The sequence below is a fragment of the Lithobates pipiens genome, unplaced genomic scaffold (assembly GCF_037356315.1).
Source record: "Lithobates pipiens isolate NorthernLeopardFrog02 unplaced genomic scaffold, aLitPip1_a1.2 Scaffold_8, whole genome shotgun sequence".
NCBI lineage: Eukaryota > Metazoa > Chordata > Amphibia > Anura > Ranidae > Lithobates > Lithobates pipiens.
The window spans coordinates 579,842,279-579,857,195 of NW_027507903.1; the positions used below are offsets into that span (position 1 = coordinate 579,842,279).

Sequence of the window (14,917 nt, forward strand, 5' to 3'; positions counted from 1 at the left end):
TAGACAGTAGTGGCCCAAACCTTGGGGACAAGAAAGAAAAATGCTGGGCTCAGAATGATAGTCTTTTCTAATGGTTAACAATTTGCAGTGTTGATGTGAAAATTGTGTGTGTTTGATGAACCAAAAACTCCAACTATGTCCCTTTTTCATACACAGGAAGACCTCAGCCAGGACCAGGAGGGTGTGGAATGCAGCAGCCAGGAGGTGGCTGTGGAAAGTGGCAGCCAGGAGGAGGTGGGGGTAAGCGGCAGTCAGGCGGTGGGCAGCCAAAGAAGCCTCACTGAATGCCAGGTCCCTCCCCTCCGCCTTCCATGCAAAAAGGCGAGAAAGGGGGGGAATGTTGAGGAGTCGGCCCTGAGGCTGATTGGTGAGGCTTCTGCGGCACTCCAAGCAAAACCCACCTACCAAGAGTCCATCGCCACCTTGGTTGCGTGCAAGCTTGATAAAATGGAGCAGGGGCAACAGCTCTTGTGTGAGGAGGTTATACTACGCACCCTCAACAAGTGTCTGTTGGGCCAAATGACACCAGAAACACACTTGTTTGGTTTGGCCCATGCCTCTGCTCCTCCTCCTCCTTCTGCCACACCTCCAGCACCACAGCCACAGCCTGGAAGGAAGCGTGGAAGAAAGACCAGAGAGTGATGACCTGGGTTCAATCTGGTCTGACAGAAGATGCAACCTGTTGTAGTACCACAGCCTGGGAACATAGATGTCATCTGCTGCTGTTCCGGGTTTCATGGACTTCAGGACCAGACTTCTCTCCCTCAGATATGCACTCCTCAGGCCACCAATTTTTGCATTTAAATAATTGATGTGTGCCCTGAGAGCCAAAGGCTTCACAAATCTCCCCAGTTTCAACATTGCTGCCTCCCTCTTTATTTGTTACTGACACCGAAATAAAGGTATTTTTTGGTTTGAAGAAATACCTGCGTATGTGTTTTCCTTCCAAAAGGCCAGTTTATTTGTGAGCAGGCAGGTACATTTCAAAAATGCTGGTGTCAGTGCTCTCTATCACAGTGCTGGTGTCAGTGCTCTCTATCACGGTGCTGGTGTCAGTGCTCAGTCTCTATCGCGGTGCTGGTTTCAGACAGTGAGGGAGATAGCAGCGGGGGAGCTCAATCAGCAGGCAGTGCCAGCACCATGGCTGAAGATTAGCACTGGACTGGCACCTCCGGACCACCGCAGTGTCAAAATTTCACAGATAAAAAAAGAATGCTTGTCGTTGTCAATCCCAAATTCACTTAATATTTTGTTATGTCAGTGTCTATGTTGTGGGACTATGTGTGCACAGCTAGTAAGTATTTTGTGGCTGAAAATATGACCTGGAGGTTTTTAAGATTCGCCTGCCATTAAAGTCAATGGGGTCCGCCTCAAACTGTGTGGTTCACAAACTTATGGCTGTGTTTGCGGTTCGCGAAACGTCCCGTCAGAAGTTCGTCCATCACTAGTGATAATACTGTACACTATGAAAAAGGAGAAAACTAATGCGCAAACCTATACTACACTCAGGAATGATGGAGTAGTTGCCAACATGAAAAGTGTTCACATACAAAATAAATAGAAAAATAGGGGGAGTATGTGGTGCTCTTACAATATACAATTTACAATATATGCAATAATAACTAAGTAAATGTGCAATAAATCCTATAAAGAATAGCACTAATAGGGCCGTGCTAGGCTAAATACAACAAAATAATGATTAAACATGCATGATAAAACATTTGCAATAATAATTAGAACTCTGAAATTTACTCTTTGGACGGTACTGATATTATCGGATTGGGAGCCTCTTCCTTATTGGGAGGGGTCCCTATCTCCTCCTTTGGTCTTTCTTTGTTTTTCTTATGTTTGTCTTTTGGCTCTCTGAGCTATCATTCCTGTCTTGCATTACCGTTGCTGTAATCCCCTGCGAGGGAGCTAAGTTTATGTTTTATTTGCTATACTTTAATAAAAATTTAAACTATAAAAAAAAACTATGCTGCACACATAGAAAACTGGGCATAGTTTACAGCATACATTTGTTACATTGCACAAGACATGAGTATTTTAGAGGTATTTTTATCTTAAAAGTCATATTTGGGCCGGAACTCCACTTTAAGGAGCCTGGACTTATCCATCAGTTCAACTATCCATGGACTGTCCAGTGTGCCCTCCCCTCTGTTTAGTGCTGTACATAACACTTGGACTCTGTGTTTATGACATTGGCATTGTGGCAAGATTAGCTTATGTACCGAATCCATTGTGATTTGGGTTTAGTGCACTGAACCTTATTCTCTCTGGTTCTGTGCTTGCCACACTGCTGAGTCCTTTCCAGATATTGGTAGTCACGTATACACTGTTTCCATGCGTTTATTGCTCAAATATACTTTTATTGCATATGATTGAACTGTGTGTGAGTGTGTGAGTCTTGGCATCTGGCATCTGGCACATTTTTATTGGTGATGGCGGGTAGTTTCTTATTACATTTTTCAGTTTTCTTTGTTTTGCATTGAACTATTTTTGTATTCAATAAAATTGATACCATTTTCCTGATTATCTTTGTTGAATTTTGTTTCAGCAATCATACTCTGGTGGTTCAATGGTTATGGTTGTTAGGCAGCCATGCTTATCTGCCTTTTGTTTTTTATGCTATGTTTGTTGGCCATAGAGCCCCACTATACTATAGTGAGTGGGTAAGTTACTAGAGGTTGTATGCCATGCCAAGGCTCCTTTCACAGTTGTACACCTTGATTTCCATTGAGTACCATTCATATCTGTGTGACTTCAAGTCACACCAAATTCAAATTAGTCCTTGTACTACTTTGGTCCGACTTTGATGCGAGTTATGGTCCATAAACCTCAAGTTTACACAGGCATTTCCTGAAATCGCCTCCAAGATAAGGCAATGTGATAGGGGTCCAAACCCCTCAAATTTGGGTGATTCTCAACCCCCTGTGTTTCTATTAAAGAGGAGATAAACTTAGGGTTACCACCTCATCCCATTAAGCCAGAGCACATATTAATTCCACAGGTTCTGTGGCTGATTAAGGTGGTAATTAAGGTGGTAACTCTCTTAGGCCTCTTTCATACGGACAATCCGTTCAGGTCTGCCTGTCAGTTTTTTAGGCGGACCTGAACGGATGCTGCATAGACCTCTATGGAGCGTCGGATGTCAGCGGTGACATGTCCGCTGAAATCCGACCCGGGATCCTGTCGCTGAAACTCCGATCTGAAAAAGTGTGACAGAGGAAAAACCTACTTTTCCATCCATCATCGGATCGGGTGACGGCGGACTCTGCGGTCCGTCGTTACCCGATCTACTATAGGGGAGAGCGGCACTCTGACAGGTCTGTCCCTGCACAGTGTGTGGAGACAGACCTGTCATCTTCCTGTTTGGCGGGGATCCCCGCTAAGTAAACAGATGTCCACGTGGTGGATCATCACGGATCTGTCCCGTGTGAAAGAGGCCTTAGTGCCTTATCTGCATTAATTTAGCCTCAGAACCTGTGTAATTTAATATGTGTTCAGTTTAAAGGGAAGTAGCTAAACTACTTACCTATCCTTCAACAGTCTGCTGTCAATCGCTTGTGCCGACCTGCAGCTGTCTTCATTGGCCATGAAGGGACCTGTTGGTATCATCCTATCTAACATCCTTCGATCTTAAACCCAAATAAACCAGGTGAAAAATTGTGGACCAAGCAGTGGCTGCTTCCAATCAGACACAGCTGGTGTTTGGGTATTCTGACATTCATAGGTGCTGGCTGTCAGAATACAATAGCTGGCAGGAGAAAATCATCTATCAATGCTGTTTATTGTGGATGAAGGTATTGAGTGGGAGTGAGAGATAAGATAACAAGAAAGAAGGAGCAGTTAAAAAAAAAAATTCAGAGTGAGATTGCAGGAAAAAAAACAGACAGGCTGGTTATACTGAAATCAATTTATAGAAAAGAACTTCCTGCTCTATAGAAAACGTGGATTTAAATTTTGATCCTCTTATGCCTCTTACACGCGATCGGACATTCCAACAACAAAATCCCATGACGAATGTTGGCTCAAACTTGTCTTGCATACACACGGTCACACAAAGTTGGTAGAAAATTCCGAACGTCAAGAACGCAGTGATGTACAACACATACGACGAGCCGAGAAAAATTAAGTTCAATAGCCAGTGCTGCTCTTCTGCTTGATTCCGAGCATGCGGGGCAACTTTGTGCGTCGGAATTGTCTACACACAATTGGAATGTGCGCAAACGGATTTTGTTGTCGGAAAATTTGAGAACCAGATCTCAAATTTTTGTGTGACGGAAATTCCGATGGAAACTGTCTGATGGAGCCTACACACGGTCAGAATTTCCAACAAAAGGCTCCCATCAAACATTTTCCGTTGGAAAACCGACCGTGTGTACGAGGCATTAGTGGCAAGGAGATTCAATCACCTGTGTAGCCATAGGATAGGGCGGTTTCATTGTTAAGCTTTCAATGACTAGATTGAATGGATCTCCAAGGAAGAAGTATATACCATCTGGTAACTCCTAAGCTAAGGATGTATTTTATTTTTATATTTTTTGATGTAGCAATGGTTTTACTTCTCTGTCTATGGCTAGGTCATATGACTACTGTTTCTGTCAAAGTAGAAGTGAGGTTTTAAAAAGTCATTGACTGGTTTAATCTGTTAGTTGTTAAAGATAATAAAATTATAAGATAATATAAAAGGTTGGTGCTAATTCAAGTGAATGTACATAAACAGAACACAATTAATTTAGAATCACATCATATGGGTGAATAAATACAATTCTGAAAATCTTTAAAGAACCCTCCATACACCAAAGGAAAGAATTCTATATAAAGAAACTCTGTCTTCTCCAAACTGTACCATCCCCTGCTTTCCTCACTTTCCTGATTAACCATGTGTTGTCTCCCCTCTAAACACTGTCCTGCCTGGCCCTGCACTACTTTCTTCTTTCTTTTTCCGTTCCGGGCCTCACTTTCCAGATCCACTGGAATAGAAAAAGTACCCAGATGGCAGGGTCCCAGCTGGCAGGTATGGAATGTGCAGTTCACTGAGTATAACAATCTGCGAGTTCCTGAGAGCATTTAATTGGCACTTTGTGAGAAGACACCTGTCGCTAGTAAACATGACCCAGAAAGTTCCTGACTCAGGTGTGATATGTGGGTGTGTATGCGATGGGGCTATCTAGTTATCGTAAAGTCTCAATATTGCCAGCAATGGCCCTAAGGTAATGAGATGGTAAAGGTTGTGCAAATAACCATCAAGGCTTCACTGTGACCTAAAAGGCATAGAGCTGTAAATAAACCAAGGACCAACTGGTCCGCTCACCAGACAAGGAGCACTGAAGGCTCGTGTCTTCAACAGCCTGTGGCAGCTTAGCTCATCTGTGTCTCACGTCGGATAGACATGAAGTCCAGGAGTTGTAGCTCAGGTCTCGTTTGGAGGTGTCAGCAATGGCCTCTTGTCCGGATTAGATTTTTAAAATGGTATCTTAGCGTGCCTCAGTAAAGATAGATGCAGTGGTACTCGTGGAACTCAAGGAGCATGTGCAAAGTAGCATCAGTGGTGATGTCTCAATGTCAGTCACGTGGTGTCATGACAGCCAAATTTAATATTGAGTTGGTCCACCCTTTTGCAGCTATAACAGCTTCAACTCTTCTGGGAATTCTGTCCACAAGGTTTAGGAGTGTGTCTATTGGAATATTTGACCATTCTTCCAGAAGCGCATTTGTGAGATCAAGCCCTCGTGTTCTAAGATGACTGCGCACCACTGCATAAAGACATGGATGAGCGAGTTTGGGGTGGAGGAACTTGACTGGCCTGCAGAGAGTCCTGACCTGAACCTGATATAACACCATTGGGATGAATTGGAGCAGAGACTGTGAGCTAGACCTTCTTGTCCAACATCCGTGCCTAACCTAACAAATGCACTTCTGGAAGAATGGTCAAATATTCCCATAGACACACTCCTAAACCTTGTGGACAGCCTTCCCAGAAGAGTTGAAGCTGTTATAGCTGCAAAGGGTGGGCCAACTCAATATTGAACCCTACAGACTAAGCCTGGGATACCATTAAAGTTCATGTGTGTGTAAAGGCAGACATTTGAAAAAAATGATGGTTTTATTTACTATTTTCCTAATATATAACACATAGCACATGCCAAAGTGGCAAAACTCTATTCGGGCATAAGATCTGTTTTATCCTCCATCATGAAGGTGTTAAAGACAAACAGTGGTTATTAACCCATAAACTTAAACTTAATAATAAGTATGACATGTCATGTTATAAGAATGTAGATAACATATTGACTCAAAAGAGGGAAGGGTGGGAAACTGAGAGTGAACAATAAACAGGGATTGATGACTTTACAAACTGGAAATATAACAAAAGGAGAGAGGACACAAGAAAGATAACATGAAAGAGGAACTAGCGAATAGACACAAGTATACTGAGTTAGACTGGATTCACACCTATGCATTTTTAGTGCTTTTTGCATTTTGCAGATTTGCACTACAATCCATGTAACATGGTTTCCTATGGAACACGTTCTGTAGTGCAAATCTGCAAAATGCAAAAAGCGGAAAAATCCAGCCTTAGGCCTGATTCCCACCTATTCAGGTTACAGTTTGCATATTCCAGGTGCATTTTGCATTTTTCAATACACGTCTTTAATCCATTGAAGTCTATGGAACCAAAACCCAGAAAAAAAAAACCCTGACCCTTTCCATAAAATGCATAGATATGAACTACATCCATAGGAAACCGTCTTGTTAAACAGACTGTAGTATGTTTCTGCAAAACTGAAAACGCACTAAAATGTGCATAGGTGTGAACCAGGCCTTAGGCTGGATTCACACCTATGCATTTTTAGTGCTTTTTGCATTTTTCAGATTTTCACTACAGAACGTGTTTCATAGGAAACCATGTGGGGAGAGAGAAGGAGGGAGACACAGAAAAGGAGGAAGAGAGAGAGAAGGAGGGAGGGAGAGAGAAGGAGGGAGAGAGAGAGAAGGAGGGAGAGAGAGGGAGGGAGACACTGCGGGGATCCCAGCACTGACGTTTCTTATATTAGGAGGGCAGGGCCACCCGTCACCTGACCCCGCCCCCCTCTGACGCTGGTGAGGGAAGCCAGGGGTTCCCCATTGATGTATAGGTGACCCCGCCCCCCCCTCTGATGTAACGCAGGTTCCCGTTACATCAGAGGGGGACGGGGTCACCCATACGTCATGGGGAACCCCTGGCTTCCCTCACCAGTGTCAGAGGGGGCGGGGTCAGGTGAAGATGGCCCCGCCCTCCTAATATAAGAAACGTCAGGCGCTGGGATCCCCGCAGTGTCTCCTCAGTGGAGACAGAAGACGGATGCATGGATGGACTGCGCTGGACTGAAAATCACCAGTCGCTGGATCAGATCAGCCATCACTGGACCCCAGAGAGGTGATCATCCATCGCTGGATAGCAAGAGTGGATTACCACCGCTGGAATCTTTTTTTCTTTTTCTATTCTTAATAAAGGAATTTTTCAATGTGTGTTTGTCTTATTTAACCATTTTTTTACACTTTCTTTGTGATAAGCCCCCCGCCCGCAGACCCCCACAACCACCAGCCAGGGTTTTGGGGATGAGGCCCTTGTCCCCATCAATATGGGGACATGGTGCTTTGAGGGGTCACAGACCCCCAAAGCATTCTCCCGATGTTGAGGGCATGTGGCCTGGTACGGTTCAGGAGGGGGGGCGCTCTCTCGTCCCCCCCTCTTTTCCTGTGGCCTGCCAGGTTGCGTGCTCGGATAAAGGGTCTGGATTTTTAGGGGGACCCCCACGCAAATAAATTTTTTACATTTGGCACGGGGTCCCCCTAATATCCATATCAGACCTGAAGGGCCTGGTAATTGAATTTAGGGGAACCCCACGTTTTTTTTTTTATCAATGAATGAATTGTCGGCTCCATAATACAGAGACCACTCATTGAGTGTTCTCTGTATTACGGAAGCCGACAATTCAAAGTGATTTTAAAATACTTTTTTTCCTTGTGAAATGACACTTTGTGCAGGGACAGTTCTAAGCACGGGAAACATGCGCCCCTTCACAGGCATACTATAGACACCCCCCAGGTACGAAATTTAAAGGAATATTACACTTTTAATGTTTCATTTTAATCATTATTAAAATCACTGCTCCTGAAAAAACTGCCGTTTTTAAAACTTTTTTTTGCATTGATGCATGTCCCCTGCGGCAGGACCCAGGTCCCCAAACACTTTTTAGGACAGTAACTTGCATATTAGCCTTTAATATTACCACTTTAGATTTTGAACGTTCGAGTCCCATAGACTTAATAGGGTTCTAAAGTTCACACAAAGTTTAGGTCTGTTCAAAGGTTCTGGTGCGAACCGAACAGAGGGGTGTTCAGCTCAACCTTAATCCCCACACCTAATGAGTGAGAGAACCTAGCTGCCCGTCCCCTGAACACACTGTACAAAACATCTCCTCACTATCTGCTAGCTGCCTGAGTGAGAGAGTGAGAGAATCCTTCAAACAAGCCTTAATAAATCCACAACAGTACATGCTAAATTTATGTTGATAAACTTAAAAATGTGGGCATGTCAGCGATTTAAATAAGAATTATATATTGAGGGCCCCAGGCGCTACCTATAATAAATGAAATTCTAGGTGAATCTATCCTAGATAACTGGACAGCTCTAAAATGAGTGATATCACATCACAGCAAACTTCTTATTTAAATCGAAAAGAAACATAACCGCGCTATAGTAATAAACGTGAAAGACTAAGTAAGGTGCTGCCGTCCCTATACCTCACCCCCCCCCCCCCCCCCCGGAGAGAAGCCGTGAGCTGTGATTGCTATAAAATTATATATTGAGGGCCCCAGGCGCTACCTATAATAAATGAAATTCTAGGTGAATCTATCCTAGATAACTGGACAGCTCTAAAATGAGTGATATCTACTGGTTCTTAATGTATTACAAGGGGACCAGAAATAACCCTGAAAACCACTAGTAGTAGAGGTAATCACAAGGAAGTAGGCAAGAAAAAGTCCCAAGGAAGTAGGCAAGAAAAAATGCAGGAAGAGAAAATATAAACTGATAATAAGTATCTACCAGAGGATAACACTCATCGGCATTACCCCAATATTAATAGTGGCCGGCCCTATCCCACAGGGAAACGCTAGGCCAGATAGATGGAAAATCTATATGCCATTAACATAAGTTTTAAACAGTATTGCAATGCATGGTTTAAACAGTATTGCAATGCTTCAGCGACAAGACGTCCTATGACGAAACGCGTACAACGTAGCCACACACACCACGTCACTTCCGGTCTGGCGAGCTGAGTGGAATGCAGCCTGGAACGCACGCTATCTCCCTGGCCGTTCCCTCGCTCATTCCCCGGCTTGGTTCTTGCACACAGACCGTGAACGGAATATACTGTTCCCCGGAGCATCAACGGAGGGTGGTCCCCCCTAGGGTGTCAGCTCTGGGACTTTTTTCTGTGACCCCTGCAGATGGGCAATCTATATTGATGACCCCCGTTGCACGCATCTGATCACCCTGAGGGGTCTGTGCAGTCCTTATTATTATTATTATTTTTATTTTTAATTTAATTTTTTATCTTTATTTTTATATATATATATATTTTACATTTTTTATTTTTTATTTTTATCTCTGTGATGTAGTTTAATCTCAGCCTGGGACTGAACCTGAGATATACATCTGTATGTTATGTATTACCCTTCCTGTGGGTCTATGATTTAGAAAAATTTGAAAGTTTTCATTTTTTGTATTTTTTGTATTTTTATATAGTTTTTATACACATTTTTTACTGGATTCCGGTCTGTATACAAATAAAGCCTATTTTTTTAAATCAAGTTTTTTGTGACCTGGAGTTACTGCACAATGAGACCTTTTTTATTTCCCTGAGGATATATTGACCCATAATCACCGGCCTTTTGGAATCTGTGTGCATCAGAGGAAGAAGAAAAAGGGTGGATGTTCCTCTCTGGGCTGACCAATTCCTGCACCTTGAGACAGACAAGCTCTTTCACCCCTTGTGGGCATAGGGATCCGGTGAGTGGGGACCTGAGGGGGTGAGCACGGAAGTCACCGAATTACCTGTTTTGAGCACCAGTCACTTTTAAGTTCCACCTGCTTGAAGATTTAGAGAGTGTATATAATTACCTCCTGCTAATTATTTGAAGTGGACTTTTATTTTCTAAGGACATTTTATGTCAGCCACAGTACATGTAGTGGTCATTTCCTGTGTTTTTTTTGTGTACTCTGAGGTTATTGCTCTTTTGCACTTTTTGCATTTTTTGCACTGTTTTGGTTCCCTGTACTTTTTTTTTTTGCACTTTTTAAATTGTTTACACTTTTTGCACTTGTGACCATCCACGTATCTATTACCTTTTTATTTTCATTTATTTTCAATTTTTATTCAGTTATTTTTTATTCATTAATTTTTATTCACATTATTAATTTATCCTGGTTCTTTGGTTCTGTATATGTATATTTATTTGTTTATATTGTGTACATGTTAACACTGTTGATACATTTTTTGGTATAGCACATACTTTAGCTGTGATTTTTTCTGGTCACTTTTGAGGTATATATATATATATATATATATATATATATATATATATATATATATATATATATATAAATATATATATATATATATATATATAAATATATATATATATATATATATATATATATATAATTTCTTAGCTACGATCTCATTGCACTATTTTGCACTTGTTTTTGCACATATTTAAATTTCGGTTGTACCCTGTATATTTGAAATGTCCTCTTAGTGCACTACAAACAGTGGTATCGATACACCATGTATTGCAATACTGTATAAAACTATATTTTCCATCTATCTGGCCTAGCGTTTCCCTGTGGGATAGGGCCGGCCACTATTAATATTGGGGTAATGCCGATGAGTGTTATCCTCTGGTAGATACTTATTATCAGTTTATATTTTCTCTTCCTGCATTTTTTCTTGCCTACTTCCTTGGGACTTTTTCTTGCCTACTTCCTTGTGATTACCTCTACTACTAGTGGTTTTCAGGGTTATTTCTGGTCCCCTTGTAATACATTAAGAACCAGTAGATATCACTCATTTTAGAGCTGTCCAGTTATCTAGGATAGATTCACCTAGAATTTCATTTATTATAGGTAGCGCCTGGGGCCCTCAATATATAATTTTATAGCAATCACAGCTCACGGCTTCTCTCCGGGGGGGGGGGGGGGGGGGTGTGAGGTATAGGGACGGCAGCACCTTACTTAGTCTTTCACGTTTATTACTATAGCGCGGTTATGTTTCTTTTCGATTTAAATAAGAAGTTTGCTGTGCGTTTTGCTGGGTAATGTGAAGAATTTTATACAGGACAGTTAATGGAAGAAAGTGTAGAAACTCTTGTCATTTGGAAGCTCAACCAGCCAAAAGTAAAATGTGTATCACAAAACTGAGCAAATTGCCTGAAACTAGACAAAAATACCTACGTTTCAATATATACGTTGTGTATGAGAAGTAGACCTTATGGGCATGAAAGCAGGAACAGAAACAGGAGAGCATTTCTAGAGAAGGAACTAAGATCATTTTTGTACGGCTCTGTTCTCTAAGTATGACATCATCCACTCTAAGCAGCCCAATACACACTCTGTTTAATCAATAACATTTCCTGAAATGATCACTAAACTTAAACAGCTTTTTCACAAAAACTGTAAAAGATATCAAACTGAAAAGATATAACCAGATAGATGAATATTTTGTGAACATTTTAGGTGAAAGTATGAAGGAGCTGAAACTTTTGGGAGCGGAAAAGGATTTTAAGAATTTGAAGCATGCTCTCATTGACTTCAGTGTTAAAAAAAAGTGTTAAAAAGCTTAATATTTTAAAAAGTATAAATAGTAGAAAAAAAGTTGAAGAAATCCCATCATTAGCTGAAAGAGCTGAAAATGTTAAACGTTGAATGGTTTTAATAGCTGAAAGTATGCAGAAGTTACGCAGAGCTAACAATAGAGGGACTGCTGCTGAATCATTCCCACTAATAAGGGAGAGAGAGAGGGGGGGGGAGAGAGAGGGGGGAGCAAGCAAGAGAGGGAGAGAGAGAGATGGAGTGTTAGAGAGTGAGATTAAAGAATGGAGAGGGAATAAGGGAGAGAGAGGGGGAGAGAGAAAGGGAGAGAAAAAAAAAATGGAGAGAAGAAGGGAGGGAGAGAGGAAGGGAGAGATGATGGGGGATTGAGCAAGAGAGCGAGTGAGAGAGCGAGAGGGAGAGAGAGAGAGGGAGGGAGAAAGGGAGCGAGCAAAAGAGAGAAGGGAAGACAGAAGGGTGAGAGAGAGAGGAGGGGGAGAGAAACAGAGAAGATGGGAGAGGAGGGAAGAGAGGAGGGAGATGGGAGGGAGAGAAAGAGGAGGGGGAGAGAGAGAAGAGGGAAGAGAGAGGAGAGGAGGGAGACAGGGGAGAAAGAGAGAGAGGAGGAGGAGAGAGAGAGAAGAGGGAAGGAAGAGGGAAGGGAGAGAGAAAGAGAGAGGAGGGGGTAAGGGAGAGAGAGAAGGTAAGACAGAAGACGCAAAAGGGAGGGAAAGAGAGAGAAGAGGGGGAGAAGAGGGGGAGGAGGGAGGGAGCGAGGGTAGGGAGAGCAAGAAAGAGAGAGGAGGGGGTAAGAGAGAGAGGGGGTGGGGGCGAGAGAGAAGGGAAGACAGAAGGAGCAAAAGGGAGGGGGAGAAAGAGGGGGGAGATAGAGAGGGGGAGGAGGGGGATGGAGGGAGCGAGAGGGAGGGAGAGAGAGAAGGATGGAGAGAGAATAAGGGAGAGCGGGAGGGAGAGAGGGTGGGGGAGCGAGCAAGAGAGGGAGAGAGAATAAGGAAGAGAGAGAGAGGCAGTGAGAGGGGGAGGGATGGAGAAAGAAGGAGAGAGAGGGGGAGGGATGGGGAGAGAGGGAGTGAGAGAGGGAGGGAGAGTTCTGGTTCAGTTATGTTGTGCAATAGTCATCCCACCACAGGGGTCACTGTGGCTGAATTCTATTGCCCTGTACACATGGTTACACATTCCGACCACAAAATCCATCAGATTTTTTCCAACGGATTTTGTCCGAAACTGGTTTTGCATACACACGGTTGGACAAAATTGGCGGAAAATCCGATCGTTCGAAACGTGGTGACATTTGTTGCATATGACGGGACTACGCAGAGGCTAGTAGCCAATAGCCTTGGTCTTGTAATTTGATCTGAGCATGCGTGGCACTTTGTCCATGGGAATTTTCTACAAAAGATCGGAAAAAGTCTGATCGGATTTTTTTGTCTTAAAATTTTAAATCCTGCTCTCAATTTTTTTCTTTCAGAATTTCCGACGGAAAAAGTCCAATAGAGCCCACACACGATCGGATTTTTTGACAATATAATCCGTCGAAATTTCCGACTGTGTGTACAGGGCATATGTTTGTTAGCTTGCTGCACATTTTCACTGACAAGTTGTAGACTTGCAGAGCTCTTGCTTTAGACTCACCACTGCAGCTTTGCTCTTGCTAGAGACTTGCCACAACAATTTGCTAAAAATTGAAAAACTGTCATTTAGAACTTGTGCTTCAAGGGCTCTGCAAGTCTACAACTTGTCAGTGAAAATGTGCAGCAAATTAACAGACTTAGAATTCAACACCGCCACAAATTTTTGACAAGTTATCCTTACTATCTGGGAGGGAGAGAGAAGGAGGGGGAGAGAGAGAGAGGAGCAAGAGGGGGAGAGAGAAGAAGGGGGGAGAGAGGGGGAGAGAGAAGAAGGGGGAGAGGGAAGAAGGGGGAGAGAGAGAAGAAGGGGGAGAGAGAGGGGGAGAGGGAAGAAGGGGGAGAGAGAGGGGGAGAGAGAAGAAGGGGGAGAGAGAGGGGGAGAGAGAAGAAGGGGGAGAGAGAGGGGGAGAGAGAATAAGGGGGGGAGAGAGGGAGAGGGAAGGATAGGGAGAGAGAGAGAAGGAGGGGGAGAGAAAGGGAGAGAGAGAGAGAAGGAAGGAGAGAGAATAGGGGAGAGTGAGAAGGAGGGAGAGGGGGAGAGAAAGAGAAATGGAGGGAGGGAGGGAGGGAGGGAGAGAGAGAGCGAGAGCATACAGAGGAACTACGTGAGAGAGAAAGTAGTCATATATTGTAAGTGTAATGGACATCCCGTCCATCACCATAATATGCGATATCTGATTGCCACATACTACAGAAGGGAAAGAACATGGAAAATGCTGAGGAGAGAGAGAGCAAAAGATGTAGGCTGAGATATACTAAGGTGAAGAGGGGAAGGAGTAAAAAAGAGAAAAAGGAAAGATAGATCGGAAAAGAATAAAGCTGACCATAGATGGATCTTTTATGTATTTATCTACAACCACCCTGTCATTGCTGATCAGTGTTTTCTGATGGTGGGGGAATCTCCCCTCTATCAGAATACAAAGGCTCAGTGGGGAGGATTCCCCCCATCCACATTAATGTGTGGATGGGGAAATTTTGTCTCTTTTTTTTCTAAATTCATTGAACATGCTGGTTGGACTAAATAAAATTATATCATCGCAGAAAAGAGAATAGGAGGGAAAAAAAGAGATGAGATAAAAGCAAACCCATAAAGAAAACACAAAAGTGTGGACAGAGAAACACAGAAAGAAGCGTTCCATGAACATGCACAGAGGTGAATACACACATTACAGAGATTACAGAGTATGGTAGCAATACATTATCAGAGCTGTGTTCTGTACCTGCTGTCACTGATGCTGCCTTCTGGACTGATGAGTTTATGTTCCGTCTGGTGAGCAGACATGGGAGGTGTTAGTGGGCAGGCACATAACTAAACATCTACTGACTAGTCTCTAATTGTGCTGACAGTGAACCTTTTGCTGTATTATATCAGTGATTGACAGTTGTTGGGGCTTTGTGACAC

General features: G+C 43.0%; 1 protein-coding gene across 2 annotated transcripts in view; it reads right to left on the reverse strand.

Moving 5' to 3' along the window:
- Positions 1–14,843, reverse strand: part of LOC143961098 (beta-1,3-galactosyltransferase 2-like) — a 48,152-nt gene extending 33,309 nt beyond the window's left edge. For both annotated transcript variants that reach the window (XM_077470262.1, XM_077470263.1), the window contains exon 1: positions 14,736–14,843. The gene's annotated coding sequence lies outside the window, so the exon portion shown is untranslated. The remainder of the gene's footprint in view (positions 1–14,735) is intronic.
- Positions 14,844–14,917: the final 74 nt, after the last annotated feature.